A 16,610-nucleotide genomic window follows, 5' to 3' on the forward strand; every position below is an offset into this window, starting at 1 on the left:
GAGATAGCTGACTATAGGTGACAATGAGCAATTGCACATGTTTAAAGTGTGTCTTCGGATAGTTCTTTGGTCTCTGTCGACCAAGCTAGAGGGATTGAATTAGTTTACATTAAAATCACCCCTATATTAATTACAATGATATGCTAAATATCTATACTAAGAATTTAAGTATACCCCAATAAGCTAGATATGATGGGGACCGGCCTAAAGCCTTGTTAGTTACCCATTTACAATCATTTATTTCCTAAATATAATGTTGGAATTCACTATAATCCACCCTAAATGACAACTATGAGATAGTCAAGTGACTATTCATAAGCCTAAAATATGTCTAAGAGATACAAAATTAGTCTCACATAATGCCTTGATGAATATATCTATGATCTAGTCCTCTATCATGCAATATTGAAGATGAATCACCTCCTGTTGGATCATATGCTAAATTTAATGATGATTGACCTCGATATGTTTGGTCTAAGCATGAAAATCTTGATTCTTAGAAAATGAGATGGAACTTTGATTATCATAATGAAGTAGAGTGAGCCTTGCATAATGTTTCTTCGGAACTAATGAGATGGCTTGTAGCCAAGTGATTTCTTTTACTACTTCATTTTTTGTAGTATATTCAGCTTTTGTAGTGGGTAGAGCAATGGTAGACTAGTTTTTATTACACCAAGAAATGGGACCTACACAAGGATAGACAACATAACCTATAGCGTTCTTATGATCATCTACACATCTTTCCTAATCAGAATCTGAATAACCAATAAGAGAAATATCTCCACGACATGAATAATAGATGTAGATTGTTAAAGTCCCATTTACATATCTTAGCATTCTTTTCGCTGCTATCAAATGTGGGACCTTAGGGGTACTCAAAAATCTAAAAACCACACTAACTACAAAAGAAATATAAGGATGAGTGTGTGTCAAATACACAAGACTACCAACCAATTTCCTATATATGGTAGGATCAACATCTTCTCCTTTCATGTCCTTGACTTTAATCCTAGAGAAACTGGAGTAGACACAATCTTACAATCTTCCATTCTAGACCTCTTCAACAAATCTAGAGCATACATTGTTTGAGAGATCTTAGATAGAAACAATCATCCCTTTGACATACTTGTACACCAAGAGAATAGTGTAGAAATTCAAGATTAGTCATCTCAAATGTATCTTGCAAATTGAACTTCATGCTACTAATTTGGTGTATGTTATGGGCTATGATAATAAGATCATTAATATAAAGCACAATGATTATGATGCCAACATTATCAAATTCCTTCACATACAAATTTGGATTATGAGGACTATTATGGAATCTTTGAATCTAAAAATATTCATCATTTTAGCATACCAATCCCTTGGGGCTTGTTTTAAACTATATAAAGACTTCCTTAATTTACAAACTGAATGTTCTTTTCCTTGAATTTTAAATCCTTGTGGTTGAATGATATATATTTCTTCATCAATTTCACCATTCAAAAATGAATTTTTATTATCCATTTCATGTAGAGGCCTCTTAAAATGAGTTGCTAATTCATAATAATGGTCCTAACACTGCTAATCTTAACTATTGGGGAGAATGTCTATGTGTAATCAATTCTCTCTTTTTGTGAATACCCTTTAACCTCTAGTATTTTCCTGCCTTGTATTTTTTAATGCTCCCATATAACTTAAGCTTAGTCTTATAAACCCACTTATTGTTAACCACATTCTTACCTTTTGGTAATTAAGTTTTATTTTTTTTATCAAGGAAAAATAATCATTTTGCATAGCATCTTCCTATTCATGTTTTCCTTTAGAATTTACATATGTTTGAGGATCATTGGTCTTCATTATGGTGGTAATTAAAGGATAGTTAATTTCATGAGTCCTTTGATAAATATCTTGAATATTCTTGGTCTTTGGAGGAGGACTAGATTCTCTATCCATATTAAAGGATTCCTGATAACTTTTGCCAATTTCAAAATCATTAGGATCTTCACAATTCTCTATGGCTACTTGTGGAATAGGAGTGGGTATTGGCATATCATCAAACCCCTTATTAAATTTAAAATCCCTACTTGTAAACACTTATTCCACACTCTAATCATACAATCTATATTCTTTCCTATGGTAATCAACCCCACAAAGATGCACTTAATGCTTTTCTTATTAATTTTTTTCTCTAATCTTATCGGGCACATGAGCATAGGATTCACATCCAAACACTCTAAAATACTTAATATTTGGTTTCCCTCCACTGCAAGTTTCTTCAAGAGTAATATTTTGCAAAACACTTGTGGGAGATTTATTTAAAACATTAGATATGGTATCAACTACTTCATCACATAGAAACAAAGGAAGATTGTTAGGTTGCATTACACAAGATGCCATTTCTACTAAAGTCACATTCTTTCTTTTTGTAATGTCATTTTTTTGAGTAGTATATTGAATAGTCATCTCTCTTTTGATCTCATGATACTCACAAAATGATTTGAACCTATTGTTTACATATTCTGCACCATTATCAGTTTTAATTGTCTTGATCTTATTTCCACTTTCATTTTCCACAAGAGCTTTAAACATTTCAAATTTGTTAAGATATACCTAGCTTTCCTTTGATGTTAGATTGATAGAACCGCACAAATCACTATGAACAAGTTCTAGACTTTGCTTTGCTTTTCGTGTAGACCTCTCAAAAGTATCTCTATGTTTTTTACCAACCATATATCCTTCACACACATTTGTATTTAATTTTATCCAAGGTAATCCATCAACCATATTCATCTTTGAAAGCATAGAAAAACTTTGATAATTTAAATGACCATAACTTTGATGCCATAACTCACTTAAAAATGATCTTGTGGTGATATAAACCTTCTTATGAATACTTTCTAGAAATTTTTACATTCCATCATTCTCAACTCCTCTAGCCACTATTTTGTATCCATCATTATTATTCTTGATCAAACACTTATCTAAATAAAACTCACCTTATTACCATGTTATGTTATTTGACTCATTGAAAGAAATTTTTTCACCATCCTAGGTACAAAATTCACATTAGTTATTTCCAAATTTTTACCATCATTACCTTCCATTGAAATTATACCTCTTCCTTCTATGTTGTGTGAACCATCATCACCTAGAAATATTTGTGCACCTCTTATTGCTTCTAAAGAGATAAAGATGTGTTTTTTGTGAGTCATATGTTGGCTTGCTTCTGAATCAATAAAACATGTGTTACTTGAATCACCTTGAGCAGCCAAAGAGGCTATGATTATATGATGATCACCCTCTTCTTGAACAAAATTAGATTTCCTTCTTTGACTAAATCTCATTTCCTATTTCTTAAAACATTCATCACTTTTATGCCCTTCTTTTCCACACTTAAAACATTTGATAGGACTTTCTCCCTCAAGATTATTATTTTAATTTCTCTAATCATTTTGTGGCCATTGATAATTTTTTCTATTTTGATTATCTCTTTGTTTATTCCATTGCCTTTGATTAGTTCTATATTAATTCCCTTGATTACTTCTTTGATTACAATATTATGATCCTTGATTGTAATTCTTGTATTTTCCTCTAGCTACAAAAGCTTGACTCTTGTTAAACTCATTTGTCAACATTTTATGACTTTCTTCTTTATTTAACAAAGCACCATACACTTCTTCTAGTTTTATATTTTCAAATTTGTCAATTAATTCTAAAGTACCAATGAAATTATTATACTCGAATGTAAGACTTTCAATTAAAAACTCTATGATTTCATCATCTTCATACTCAACCTTCATCATTGCAAGTTGATTTCTTAAATTTTTCAATTTTCCAATATGATCATTCATGCTATCTCTTACGCTCATTTTCAAATGAGTTAATTGCCTGTTAATATCCGTTGCTTTGAACTTGCTAGTTCTTTCATACATTGTTTGCAAAGTTTCCCATATTTTCTTTGTTTTTTTAAACATTGAACGTGAGGCCTAATCCTTGGAATAATTTGCCATAAAAGTGTAGCATGCACATTCGTATCCTTTCTATTGCATTTATCATGTTCACTTTGATCTGTAGGGTCTTCATCTGTGAGTAGGTAATGAACCTGCTCAAATCTAACCTCAAAATGTTGATTTCAAATAGCCAAAACTCTTGGAAAAATTACAATGGAAAATAATTATGGTGTTTTGCTGAAATAAAAATCCAAACCTATAGTTGCAAATTTAAAAAAAACACTATGCAATTACCATGATCTCCTAATACACTCTTATGTAACACTAATGATTGAAATTTCACTACCTCACTAACATTTTTTATTTTAACAATGCAAAATAGGTAGATTAATGATTACTCTACTGAGATGCAAATGTCTTGAGTAAACCTAAAAATGAACAATGTTGCAAATCAAAACATAATATTGCTAGTAGATGAAAACTTTGATCACACAAATATCCCCAACAATTCATCTAACTGATACCACCACAATGTTTTCCTTTATAGTACAAGTAGAAAGTTTGAAGCAACTTCCTCAACTTTGCAATAATTCAAGTGATCTTTCACACCCTCAAAATTGCGTACCAATTAAAAATTTTCATTCTCAGTGGCCAATGTTGACTACTTATAGAAACCCTAGGCTCCATAATATACATCAACATATATCAACAATAAATTTTGAATGATAGACAATGAGCCCTCAATGCCTATTTATCTTTTTCCCTCAATAGGTCGGCCTCCTTTTTTATTTTTTCTCCACTTCTTCTAGCAACCTCAAGAACGTTATTTTATTAAATGACTTTATGAAATATATCAATTTATTAAATTAATTAAATATAAAGTTACCTTGTAATGTATATTTTGAATTTGATAACTTTATAAATAATTAACTCATCCAAAATGGGAACATTACAGGTTTGTCCCACCTAAAATTTCTTGGCATCAAGAAATCTTAATGTTGGATGCTACAAAATCACTTCTCCCTCCTGAGAAGCATCTTCAATAGGTAGATCTTTCCACTTAACTAGATACTCTCTGATTACTGTACTGTGAAGTTGCTTCAATCTACTCTCCATAATGGATTCTGGCACTAAGATCAATTTCCCCTCATTATCCAAGGGAGGTAATACTATAGAAGGCATCACATTCTAACCCAATTCCTTTTTGAGGTATGATACATGAAACACATTGTGCACTCCACTATCTATGGGAAGCTCCAACTCATAAGCCAGCTGACCAACTTGCCTGATGGTCCAAAATGGTCGATAATAGTGTGGCTTGAGTTTCTCTACACCACTTTTCTTGAGAGTGGTCTGCCTATATGGCTACAACATGAGGTAAACCATATCATTTACCTCAAAACTATGCTTAGTTCTCTTCTTGTCTGCATACTAGTTTTGTTGGTTCTGAGCTCTAGCAATGTTGTCCGTGAGAGTAGCAACTATATCTTTACTCTCCTGTAATAGTTCACTTGCACAGGGTACTCGATTGTTTCCCAACAACAAATCTAAGAAACTAGGTGCCTCATAGCCATAAAGAGCCATGAAGGGTGCCATTTGTATAGTCATTTGATATGCAATATTATAAAAATACTCACAAAGATATATCCATCTGACCCAAGCTCGCTATTGATCTACCACATAATTTTTGAAATACCCTTCCACCCATTTGTTTACAATCTCCATTTGACCATCAATCTATGGGTGATAACTAGTGCTAGGTGTAAGCTCAGTACCACACAACCGAAATACCTCCTGCCAAAAGTCACTCATAAATATGTTGTACCAATAGGGAAAAAGTGCCCATAATTTGTCAGCCTATACACCACCAAATAGATACAATCGTGCCCTTGGGCCCTGGGCAAGACCATGATAAAATCCATAGAGATGAACTCCCACTTCTTGTCAAGAATTGGAAGTAGTTGTAGGAGCCCTGTAAGATAAGTGTGCTTTTGTTTTTTTTGCTGGCAAACAAGACACTCACACACATATTGTAAAACATCAGCCTTAAGAACCTTCTAAGTGAACTACTCTCGTACTAACATATAAGTCTTGAAATACCCAAGATGGCCTACTGTAGGTGAATTATGGAGTTCTCTCAAAATCAATTGCATCACTTTCGATCCTAGTACTAAATAAATCTTATTCTTGTAAATGATCCATTTGCACTCCTCCTACACTAATGATGTATCCAAGATACAATAGTTATATCATCCCCAAATCACATTTGGACTCCTTGGCATATAAGGACTCCGTCTATAAAATGTTCAATACTGTCTCCAAGTCCTCTAAATGCTCCTGCCATGTCCTACTATACATGAAAATATAATCAAAGAAGACCAGCACATATTTCCTCAAATGATGGTTGAAGACCTGGTTCATAGTGGACTAAAAAGTGGCAGGTGCATTAGTCAAACCAAAAGGCATAACTATAAACTCAAAATGCCCACAATGACATCTGAAAGAAGTTTTTTCAATATCCTACTCTTGAACTCTGATCTGGCGATAGCCTGATCTCAAATATTTTTTTTGTGAAATAACAAGCCCCATGCAATTCGTCTATTAGCTCAACGATGTGTGGGATGGGATACATGTTCATTATAGTTCTCTTATTCAACACCCTATAATCAATACACATCTGTAGAGTACCATCCTTCTTTTTTACCAAAAAAATAGAAGATGCAAAAGTTCACTTACTTGGTTGGAAGTGTCACATTGCTAGCAACTCCTTGATGGTCCTCTCAATCTCATCCTTGAGTCATTTTGGGTGCCAGTATGGTGTGATCATGATAAGCTTAGCACCTTCCTCCAACTCGATAATGTGCTCAATACCTTTGTTTGGTGGCCTACCTAGTGGAATTTTACTCAATACCTTCTCATACTTGATTCTCAATTTCTAAATATCTAGATGATATTTAGTCTTATTTTGCTCCTCTTGGGTAGGCATCAAGGCACATATTGTTGTCCACTCTATATTATTATTCCTGGCTAATCTCTCTGTTACCACATTTTGTTTGCCCTGCCAAATTTTAAAATTCAAATGTTACCCTATCCAATGGTCACCTCCCCAATTAGTAATATTTTAATACCCATGGAAATATTGAAAAATGCCAAGTTCTGAACCTTATAACATATTTTTTGCAACTCATAAGCTCTTTGCCATCAGATCAAAAGAGATCAATGGATGGCGCCATCGCGCTATGGAAAAGATGCATGATATTTATGATAGCGAGATGGTATCCTAATGACACGTTGTAGTGGTGGGTCCACATTCAGCGAATAAGTTACAATGAAGGGTGGGTCAAAAAAGTTTTGTGGCACCGTAGGTGCTATGTCGCTATTGCGTGTTGGCTGAGAAATCTTCATAGTGACATAGTGCCCGATAGAAAGGTCTGACGGTGGGCAGGTCGCGTCACCAGGCGGTTAGTTTCACGATGGGCCGAAAAGTCCAAAAGGTAGCAAGGCACCATGTCACCATCAAAAAACTCACGAGTTTTTTGATAGTGACATAGCGCCCAGTCGGTCGGATGTTATTTCTACGGTGAGTCCTAGTGTCGACAGCAAGGTTCGCGGCAATGGAAGAGATCAACGACGAGAGCTTCAGGTAAGTGGTTGGGTCCCATTTCATACCTCATCTACCCAGTTGGTGGAGTTCGGTGCCATGGTAGTGAATCAGAGGGAGCCACGTGCAAGTGAGAGGACATGTCATCAGTTGGGTGCTATGGTGCTATGGGAATTTGACCTCAATTTTTTGATAGCGACATGGTGCCTAGTTGACACATGGCTGCTCCATGGGGTCAAGTCTTGAGTTTGCTAGGGTGGTGCTTCGTTGGACTAATGAGGAACTGCCACATATGCCAAGTCAAAACACAGATGTGTCGTGGGACAGATCCTTCATGGCCGTCAGATCAAGATGATCGATGGTAGGTGCCATCGCACTATGAAGAAGTTGTACAATGTATATGTTGGCGACATAGCACCCTGATGACGCGTGTCTTACTGGCCCAGTCAGGATTGACGAGCGACTTGCAGTTAGCATAACTGTCACAGTTAGTGATAACAGTTCAAAGGTGGCGTGGTTAGTCCAACATAAGAAATGGTCAGTGTGTGGGACCTTGAGGAGGTGGCAAAATAAAGAGAGATGATTGGCCCGCGTGGCCTAGTTGGCACATAAGGAACTTTTTGACTTGCTTTGACTTCACAGATTCATGAACCAAAAACAATGAATCAAGTTTTTTGCCACAAGATTTTGAACCTATGATCAATGCCACTGACTCAGGAGTGAATGCGAAACATAGAAAGACACTCCACCATCTCAGTCGATCCATCTACCTGGTCAGAGCACAGTTATGGCACCATTTTTGTCTTCTCCAAGCTCTTTCTCAGAGGAATATCAGATTTTGGTACTCAAGACCACTAGATCTTTGATTGGATTTTTAGGGTGAGAAGTTAATACTAGTAGTTGAGAAGTAAATGTGATGCAAAAAATCCTCAGTTATGCCTGAACTATAAAGGCATTTTTTGTGGTCTTTTCTAGGGTCTACCCTTCTCTGTTATTCTCTGCTACTGCTCGCAGGTCTGTAGTGTAAAATTCCCTTTGCCTCTGAGTTGTATAACATTATGTATCATCTCCTTTAGCCATCAATGTGTATGTGCATCCATCTTGCCTCTCATTGGTGTATTGTTGAGATCTGTGATTGGCATATTGTATCTATTTTTGGCCTATTGGATAATATATAAGTGAAATCCTTTTCCTTGTGTTATTTAGTTTGGCTTCTTGATCTGTATGTGGTTATTGATTGACATAAGTCTAGGTGTGTATGTCTTTTGAATGTTATCTTTGTTTTGTAGTGCATATATGGGCAGAAAAGAAGTCTGAACTCTCTATTTTGGTGCATCACCTCCTTAGATTAGACTAGGTAGATTTTCTTCGTACTCTCCTTCTCCCTTTTCCTCTCCAAGAGTAGATAGGTGCGCCCTGATAGTAAGAGGAAGCCGACCTTCTCCAGAGACTCAACCTCACAGTTCAAGTCCACAGCTTGGAGGTTGTTTCCATGTTTCACTTGGTTGTCCTCATGCATAGGCCTTGGACAAGGGTGCAAACCTAAGTGACAATAGTTTTTGGTGCACCCAGTGCGACTACATATTAAAGATTTAAAGTCTACTAGTGTCAAGAAGAAAGAGTTTCAAAGATTAATATTGAAGAGGTAGTGCTGGCTTCAATATTCGAGCCTTCAAGAGGCTGATTCTTCAAAGTACTTGGCAACTCTGAGCTTCAAATACATATCTGATTCCAGGCCAAAGTTGCAGAAATTCATGCCCAAAGCTGAAATAAGGGTGTCTTCTGGAGGTAAATTTCAATATCAAGAGCTTTCTCTTTCAAATCATAGAAGAAGGAGGGCTAGAACTTCATTATCACCAGTTAGTGGTGTAATAACATTTAATATACCTATAAGATCTGTCTCTACTCCTCCTATTGCTCAAACTCAGCCTAGATTGCCATCAACACTCATCAATAGAACACTCGTTTACATGGCACAGCCAAGAGTTCATGCTTTTGCCACCTTGAATGTTGGAAGTCCTCTATTGTTAGCCCAAAGACATGATATACCAGTATCTACACTAAAAAGCATATCTGATTTTACTGGTGAAACTTCCATCTCCCCTTTAGAGCATATCCAAGAAGTAGCAAATGTCTATAATATTCAAGGTATTACAGAGGATGATGTTGCTGTTAGACTTCTACCCTCATCTTTAAAAGGAAAATCATTACAATGTTATAGAGGCTTATCTCATGGTTCTATAACTAATTGGGATGGACTAGGATCAGGGTTGTGCAAACATTCTGAGGATAGAAGTGACTATCTATCACTTTTAGAATAGCTGACTACTATGAAAAGAGCTCCCCATGAATGTATGACTGATTTTAATTATAGATTTCAAAAGACATGGGATAGAATACCCACTACAGTGAAACCTACCCCTGGTAATGCCTTCTTGCATTACCTTAGAGCTCTTAACAGTGATATTGCCACTACAATCCAAACTATGGGAGGAGATACCTTACCAAATGCTTATGAGATAGCTATAAAAGTTGAGAACATCTTGATACAAGGAGGAAAGCTAGCTCCAAGGCCCCCTATGCCTTTCATTCCTGATGTTCCCAACCACCAACCAACAATGGCCCCTCTTCCTACAACTTCTACATCACAAGCCCTTACTCCAGTTCCCCAAGCTTCCACATCCTCAAATGGGATAGATGAACTCAAAGAGATGCTCCAAGGTCTATTGCTGAATACAGATAAAAGAGAGAAGACCCTGGATAAAAAATTGTAGTAGGGAAGGGAGTTGAAGGACCAAGGGAAGGGAATAGAGGATAGTTTTTCTATAATACAAAAAATGAGTAACAAGGTGGTAGCCTTGGAAAGGTAGCAAGCTCAAGGTGGCAAGCCTCCCAAATTGCAATATCAGGCTCCAAATAGTGGTAGGCCTTCTAATCAGTGGAATAGCTATTTTGATCAGGGTAGGAAAAATAGTTATGCTTCTGCTTCAATCTCAAATATGAACTGAGCTATAGTCCCTCAAAATAACTTGGCCCAAGATCAAGATTTCTATCCTTCTTGCAACTATTCTTATGCCTATTACATGTGCCAGAAGGCAGAATCTTATTTGGCCCTAACTGACCAAGAACTTGCAGCAAAGCAATCATACAAGGAGGATCATTCCAAGGAGGCCTCATATTTCAAGGACATGATGATTGCTCTTTCATGAATCATCAAATTGGGGAGCATTGTAATGTAAACCAAGATTCCATTGCTCATAACACAAGAAGTAAGAAGAGAGCTATGGAACATGCTGCCCCTCCTCCTCCTAAGTAAGCCTCAACTTCAAGTCTACACCTCATGCACATGTAGCAAATGAAAAAACAAGTACTTCACAATAGGAAAAGAAAGATTCTAGAAAGAAAGATGCAAGTGATCCTTATGTTGCCCCATCTCAACCTCTTATAAGTGCAGCTCCAGAAGTTTCTACCAAAGTTCCTAATACACCATTCAGTGTGGTAGAGAAAATGAAGAAGACCAATGTGAATATTTCTATGTGGGATTCTGTTGCTACAATACCAATGCAGAAGAGGATACTGCAACAAGAATTAGAGAAGATTGAACCCAAGGATCAGCCATCTACCATGGAGAGTGCCACAAGTCTAGTACAACCAAAAAGGTATGTGGAGATAGTTAAAAAGGTTAGACCTCCTCCATTCTATGTTTCTCTGATTATAGGGGGCAAATTAGTCCACAATTGCATGATAGATTCAGGGGCTAGTAGCTCAGTAATGCCTAGGTGTGTTGCTGATGCTCTAGGAATGAAATATGAGCCCATTGTTAGGGATGTGTTACAGTTGGATGGTAGTACTATCAAAACTGTACGTATCCTTAGGAATGTGGAGATGGCCCTACATGCATGCCCTGGTTGCACTGTGATTCAAGACATATCTGTTGCTGAAGTTAAGCCCTATTTTGCCATCTGTCTTTCAAGAGACTTCACTACTCAAATTGGTGGATTCATATCTACTGATTGGTCATATATGTCATTTAAGACCAGATATGGAGCCAATGCTTCGATTAGAGCAGAACCTCAAGCCCTTCATCACATTGAATCTTATAACCCCAACCCCATCAACATGAATTGCCCTATTCTAGAGATGGATGAAAATGACATAGTAAATGAGCCTACCACTTCCATAGCAGAGATTCCTCATTTCTTCTTGGATGAGTGGGCAAATGCATATCAGTTTGAGCCTATGTCAGAGACTCTTGAGATAGGCCTTAGTACATATTGCATAATAGAGAAAGATGTTCAAGTTCCTGACCTTGTTAGGACTAATGATGATATGAATGGAACATGGAGTATGTACTTTGATGTCTCAAGGAATAGAAATGGATCAGGGGCTAGTGTTATGTTGATCTCTCCTGCACAAATAAGATACTACTTCTCCTTTAGACTACAATTTAGTTGCACCAATAATGTGGCTGAGTATGAATCTTTGATTGAAGGTCTCTTACTTGCCCAAAAGAGAGGAATTCAATCCTTGAGAGTATATGGGGATAGTGAGTTGGTAGTTAACCAAGTGAGAAATTAGAATGTTACCAAAAATGGCCTGCTCAAGTCTTACAAAAATAGAGTCTGGGATTTGCTTGAGGGCTTCAATGCATTTAATATTCAGAGCATTCCCAGGAAATAAAATAGACATGCTGATGTACTTGCAGTAGTGGGTGCAGCTTATGATGTACCAGGGAATCTTGAGGAGAGGAAGAAGCTACAAATAAATGTGGTGGTGAGGCCTACCATCCTTGACAACAACACTCATTGGCAGGTGTTTGATTCTGATGAGAAAATTGTGAGTTTCTTGTAGAATGAGGCAGAATTCTCAGATAGAAACCAATCAAGACTGCAAGATCAGTATGGTGATCAGGTCATTCATCTCAGTTCTAAAAAGTTTCCCAAGGGTCTCATTACCTTGGAGAGTGTCTTTAATCTTGATGATAAAACAAGAGGTGAAGGGATGAATCTAGCTGTAGAGAAAGATGATTATGCCCCAATTACACTTGCTGATGGAAAATCTCTAAATGTGGGGAAGGTATGTTCTGAAACTGAACAAGAAAACTTCATTCATATATGTCAGGAATTTAACGATGTATTTTCTTGGACATATGATGACTTAAAAGGATTTGATCCTATTTTATTTCAGCATACCATAGATTTAATTGATAAGGAAAAACCAGTAAGGCAAAAATAGAGGCCAGTGAATCCTAAGATTGAACCTCTAATGAGGAAAGAACTATCCAAGTTAATAGAGGCTAATATAATATTTCCTATCAAACACTCATCATGGGTAGCTAACCTTGTCCCTGTAAGGAAGAAGAATGGAGAAATCAGACTATGTGTGGACTTTAGGGATCTTAATCAAGCTTCTCTCAAAGATCACCATCCTCTCCCTTCCATGGAGAAAATTCTATCCAAGGTCAGTGGTTCAAGGAGATTCTCTTGTCTTGATGGATTCTCTGGTTATAATCAAGTGCTGGTTAAACAATCTGACAGACATAAGATAGCATTCACTACTAAGTGGGGCACCTATGCTTATTGCAAGATGCCATTTGGGCTAACAAATGCAGGTGCCACATTTCAGAAGGCAATGGAGATGGCCTTCAAAAAATTAATTGACAAGTTTGTCTTAGTATACCTAGATGATATAACTGTATATTCAAAAAATGTAGAAGATCATTTTGATCATCTAAGACAGGTATTTCTAAGATGTAGAGAGTTTGGGTCTCCCTCAACCCAGCCAAGTGTGTCTTTGCTACAAACCAATGGGACACATTGTATCTAAGGATGGGCTGACCATTGATCTAGAAAGAACAAAGGCAATACTTGCCCTTCCTCTTCCTAAACACAAGAAGGGGCTGCAAAGTTTCCTGGGTAGAATAAATTTTGTAAGAAGGTTTATTCCTAATCTTGCTACCATGGTGAAACCTCTTACAGCCATGCTTAAGATAGGTATGGTCTTCTCGTGGACCAAGGAAGGGAAGGAGAGTTTTGAATAGATCAAGATAGCCATAGCCTCAGCCCCTACTCTCATGAACCCAAATTTTGAGAAAGATTTCATCCTCTACACTTTAGGTGGTGAGTCAAGTATCTCTATTGTCTTGACTCAAAAAAATGACAAGGATGAGGAAAAGACCATAGCCTTTTTCAATTAAGGGCTCAAGGAATATGAGGATAAGTATAGTTATGTAGAGAAGCAAGCGCTTGCAGTCATCAGAGCCTTGAAGAAATTCAAGCACCTCTTGTCCCACAATAAGATCCATTTGTTGGTGCCCCATGCAAGTGTAAAGGACTTCCTAGTAAGAAAGGATATCAGTGAAAAGAGAGCTGGGTGGATCACTAGGGTAATGGAATATGATGTTGATATTCAGATTACCAAGTTGGTAAGAGGGAGAGGATTGTGCAAAGAAATGTTATCAGGCCAGGATTCTGGTGAAGAGGCTGTTATGGTAATAATAGAGTAGTAGGAGAAAAGAAGTGCTAATGGTCCAAAGAACTAGATAAATGATATGAAGAGCTTCTTATCAGGGAATCGATACCCTTAGGGATTGGACAGAACCAAATGGAGGCAATATAGACTGCAGTCCATTCCCTATGCTATAATTGATGGTATCCTATTCAGGAAGAATTTTAATGGGACCCTGTTGAGATGCATTGAAGTGGATTAGGCTGAGAGGATGATTAAGGAACTTCATGATGGCCCTGATGGTGGCCATTTCTCTGCAAGAACAATTGCCATGAAGATCATGAGGGCTGGTTATTATTGGCCATCTCTGTTCCATGATTGTTATAGATATGTGAGAAAGTGTGAGAAATGTTCTTTCTTTTCAGGCAAACAAAGGCTTGCAACTCTTCCCCTTCATCCTATTCAGGTGGATCAGCCCTTTACTCAGTGGGGGTTGGATTTTATAGGCCCCATTAATCCTCCATCTAGTACAGGTCATAAATGGATTTTGGCTGCTACTGATTATTTCACTAGATGGACAGAGGCAGTTGCCTTGAAGGATGCCACAAAACCATCAGTTTTTGAGTTCCTTGATGGGATTGTATCTAGGTTTGGTGCTCCTTCTACTATTATCTCAGACAATGCTAGGTCTTTTGTTGGAATCTAGATTTGTGCATGGGCAACGAATCACAATATCTACTTGAGCACATCATCAAATTACTATCCCTAGGGTAATGGTTTGGCTGAGTCTTCCAACAAGAATCTAATCAGAATCATGAAGAGCACAATAGAAGACAATCAGAGGGTCTGGCATAAGAAATTAAGAACTACTCTATGTGTTGATAGGATAACACCCAAGAGATCTATTGGGAATTCATCTTTTGTGTTGGTATATGGTAGGGAGGCCAGACTCCCAATTTCATTGGAATTCCCATCCTTGGAGTTGGCTCATCAGCTGGAATTGATTGAAGATAATGCCATGTCAGTAAGAATGGCAGAGCTCATTGAACTAGAAGAAAAGAGAAATAAGGCTATGCAAACCCTAGAGATACATCAGCAGCAGACGAAGAGGAGTTTTGACAAGAAGGCTAGGTTTAGGACCTTCAGAGAAGGAGATTTGGTTCTAAAGTGGGATCCTGATAGAGAAAAACTAGGAAGACATTCCAAGTTTGACCCACTATGGAGTGGCCCCTATCTGATTGCCAGTTGCAAACAGGCCAATGTGTTTCAATTGAACAGGCCCAACAGAGAGATTTTGCCCATTCCAGTCAATGGGATCTATCTGAAGCCCTGTTTCTAAAAATTTGAGAATCTATGTACATAAGTAGTTTAGTTCTTTCCATTGTTTCCTGCTTTTCAATAAGTGTGCATGCACATGGTTCTCTTTTTGAGTTGCCAGCTTCCAAAGTTTTGATAGTTTTGAGGTGACAGAGGTAGAGCTAGGGTTTCAATGTTTTGTTTTCCTCACAGAAAGGTTAGGGTTTTTTGCAGTCCTCAGATTCGTACCTTCCAGATCCATTTTTTGACTCCATAGCCCAATGGATTTTTTTGCAGGCACTGGTCTGATGCATAGCAGGCTTGCATCCCCTGTGAGCCGCTAGAATGTTACCACATTTTGTTTGCCCCACCAAATTTCAAAATTCAAATGTTACCCAGCCCAACGGTCACCTCCCTAATTAGTAATATTTTAATACCTATGGAAATATTGAAAAATACCAAGTTTCGAACCTTATAACATATTTTTTGCAACCCGTAAGCTCTCTGTCGTCAGATCAAAAGAGATCAACGGATAGCGCCATCGCGCTATGGAAAAGATGCACACTATTTATGATAGCAAGATGGCACCCTAATGACATGTTGTAGTGGTGGGTCCACATTCAACGAACAAGTTACAATGAAGGGTGGGTCAAAAAAATTTTGCAACGCTGTAGGCGCTATGTCACTATCGCGTGTTGGCTGAGAAATCTTCATAGCGACATAGCGCCCGATGGAAAGGTTTGACGGTGGGCAAGTCGTGTCACCGGGTAGTTAGTTTCATGATGGGCTGAAAAGTCCAAAAGGTGGCAAAGCACAATGTCACCATCAGAAAACTGACAATTTTTTCGATAGCGACATAGTGCCCGGCTGGTCGGAGGTTATTTCTACGATGAGTCCTAGTGTCAGTGGAAAGGTTCGTAGTAATGAAAGAGATCAATGGCAAGAGCTTCAGGCAAGTGGTTGGGTCCCATTTCATACCTCATCTGCCCAGTTGGCAGAGTTCGGTGCCATGGTGGCAAATCAGAGGGAGCCACGTGCAAGTGAGAGGACATGTCATTAGTTGGGCACTATGGTGCTATGGGAATTTGACCTCAATTTTCTCATAGCGACATGGTGCCTAGTCAACACGTGGCCGCTCCGTGGAGTCAAGTCTTGAGTCTACCAGGGTGGTGCTTCATTGGACTAATAAGGAACTACCACATATGCCAAGTTAGAACATAGATGTGTCGTGGGACAAATCTTTCGTGGCCATCAGATCAAGATGATCGATGGCAAGCACCATCGCGCTATGAAGAAGTTGTATGATGTATACGTTGGTGACATAGTGCCCT

The sequence above is a fragment of the Cupressus sempervirens genome, chromosome 4 (genome assembly GCF_028749045.1).
Source record: "Cupressus sempervirens isolate cs-2001-9-10 chromosome 4, ASM2874904v1, whole genome shotgun sequence".
Lineage (NCBI taxonomy): Eukaryota > Viridiplantae > Streptophyta > Pinopsida > Cupressales > Cupressaceae > Cupressus > Cupressus sempervirens.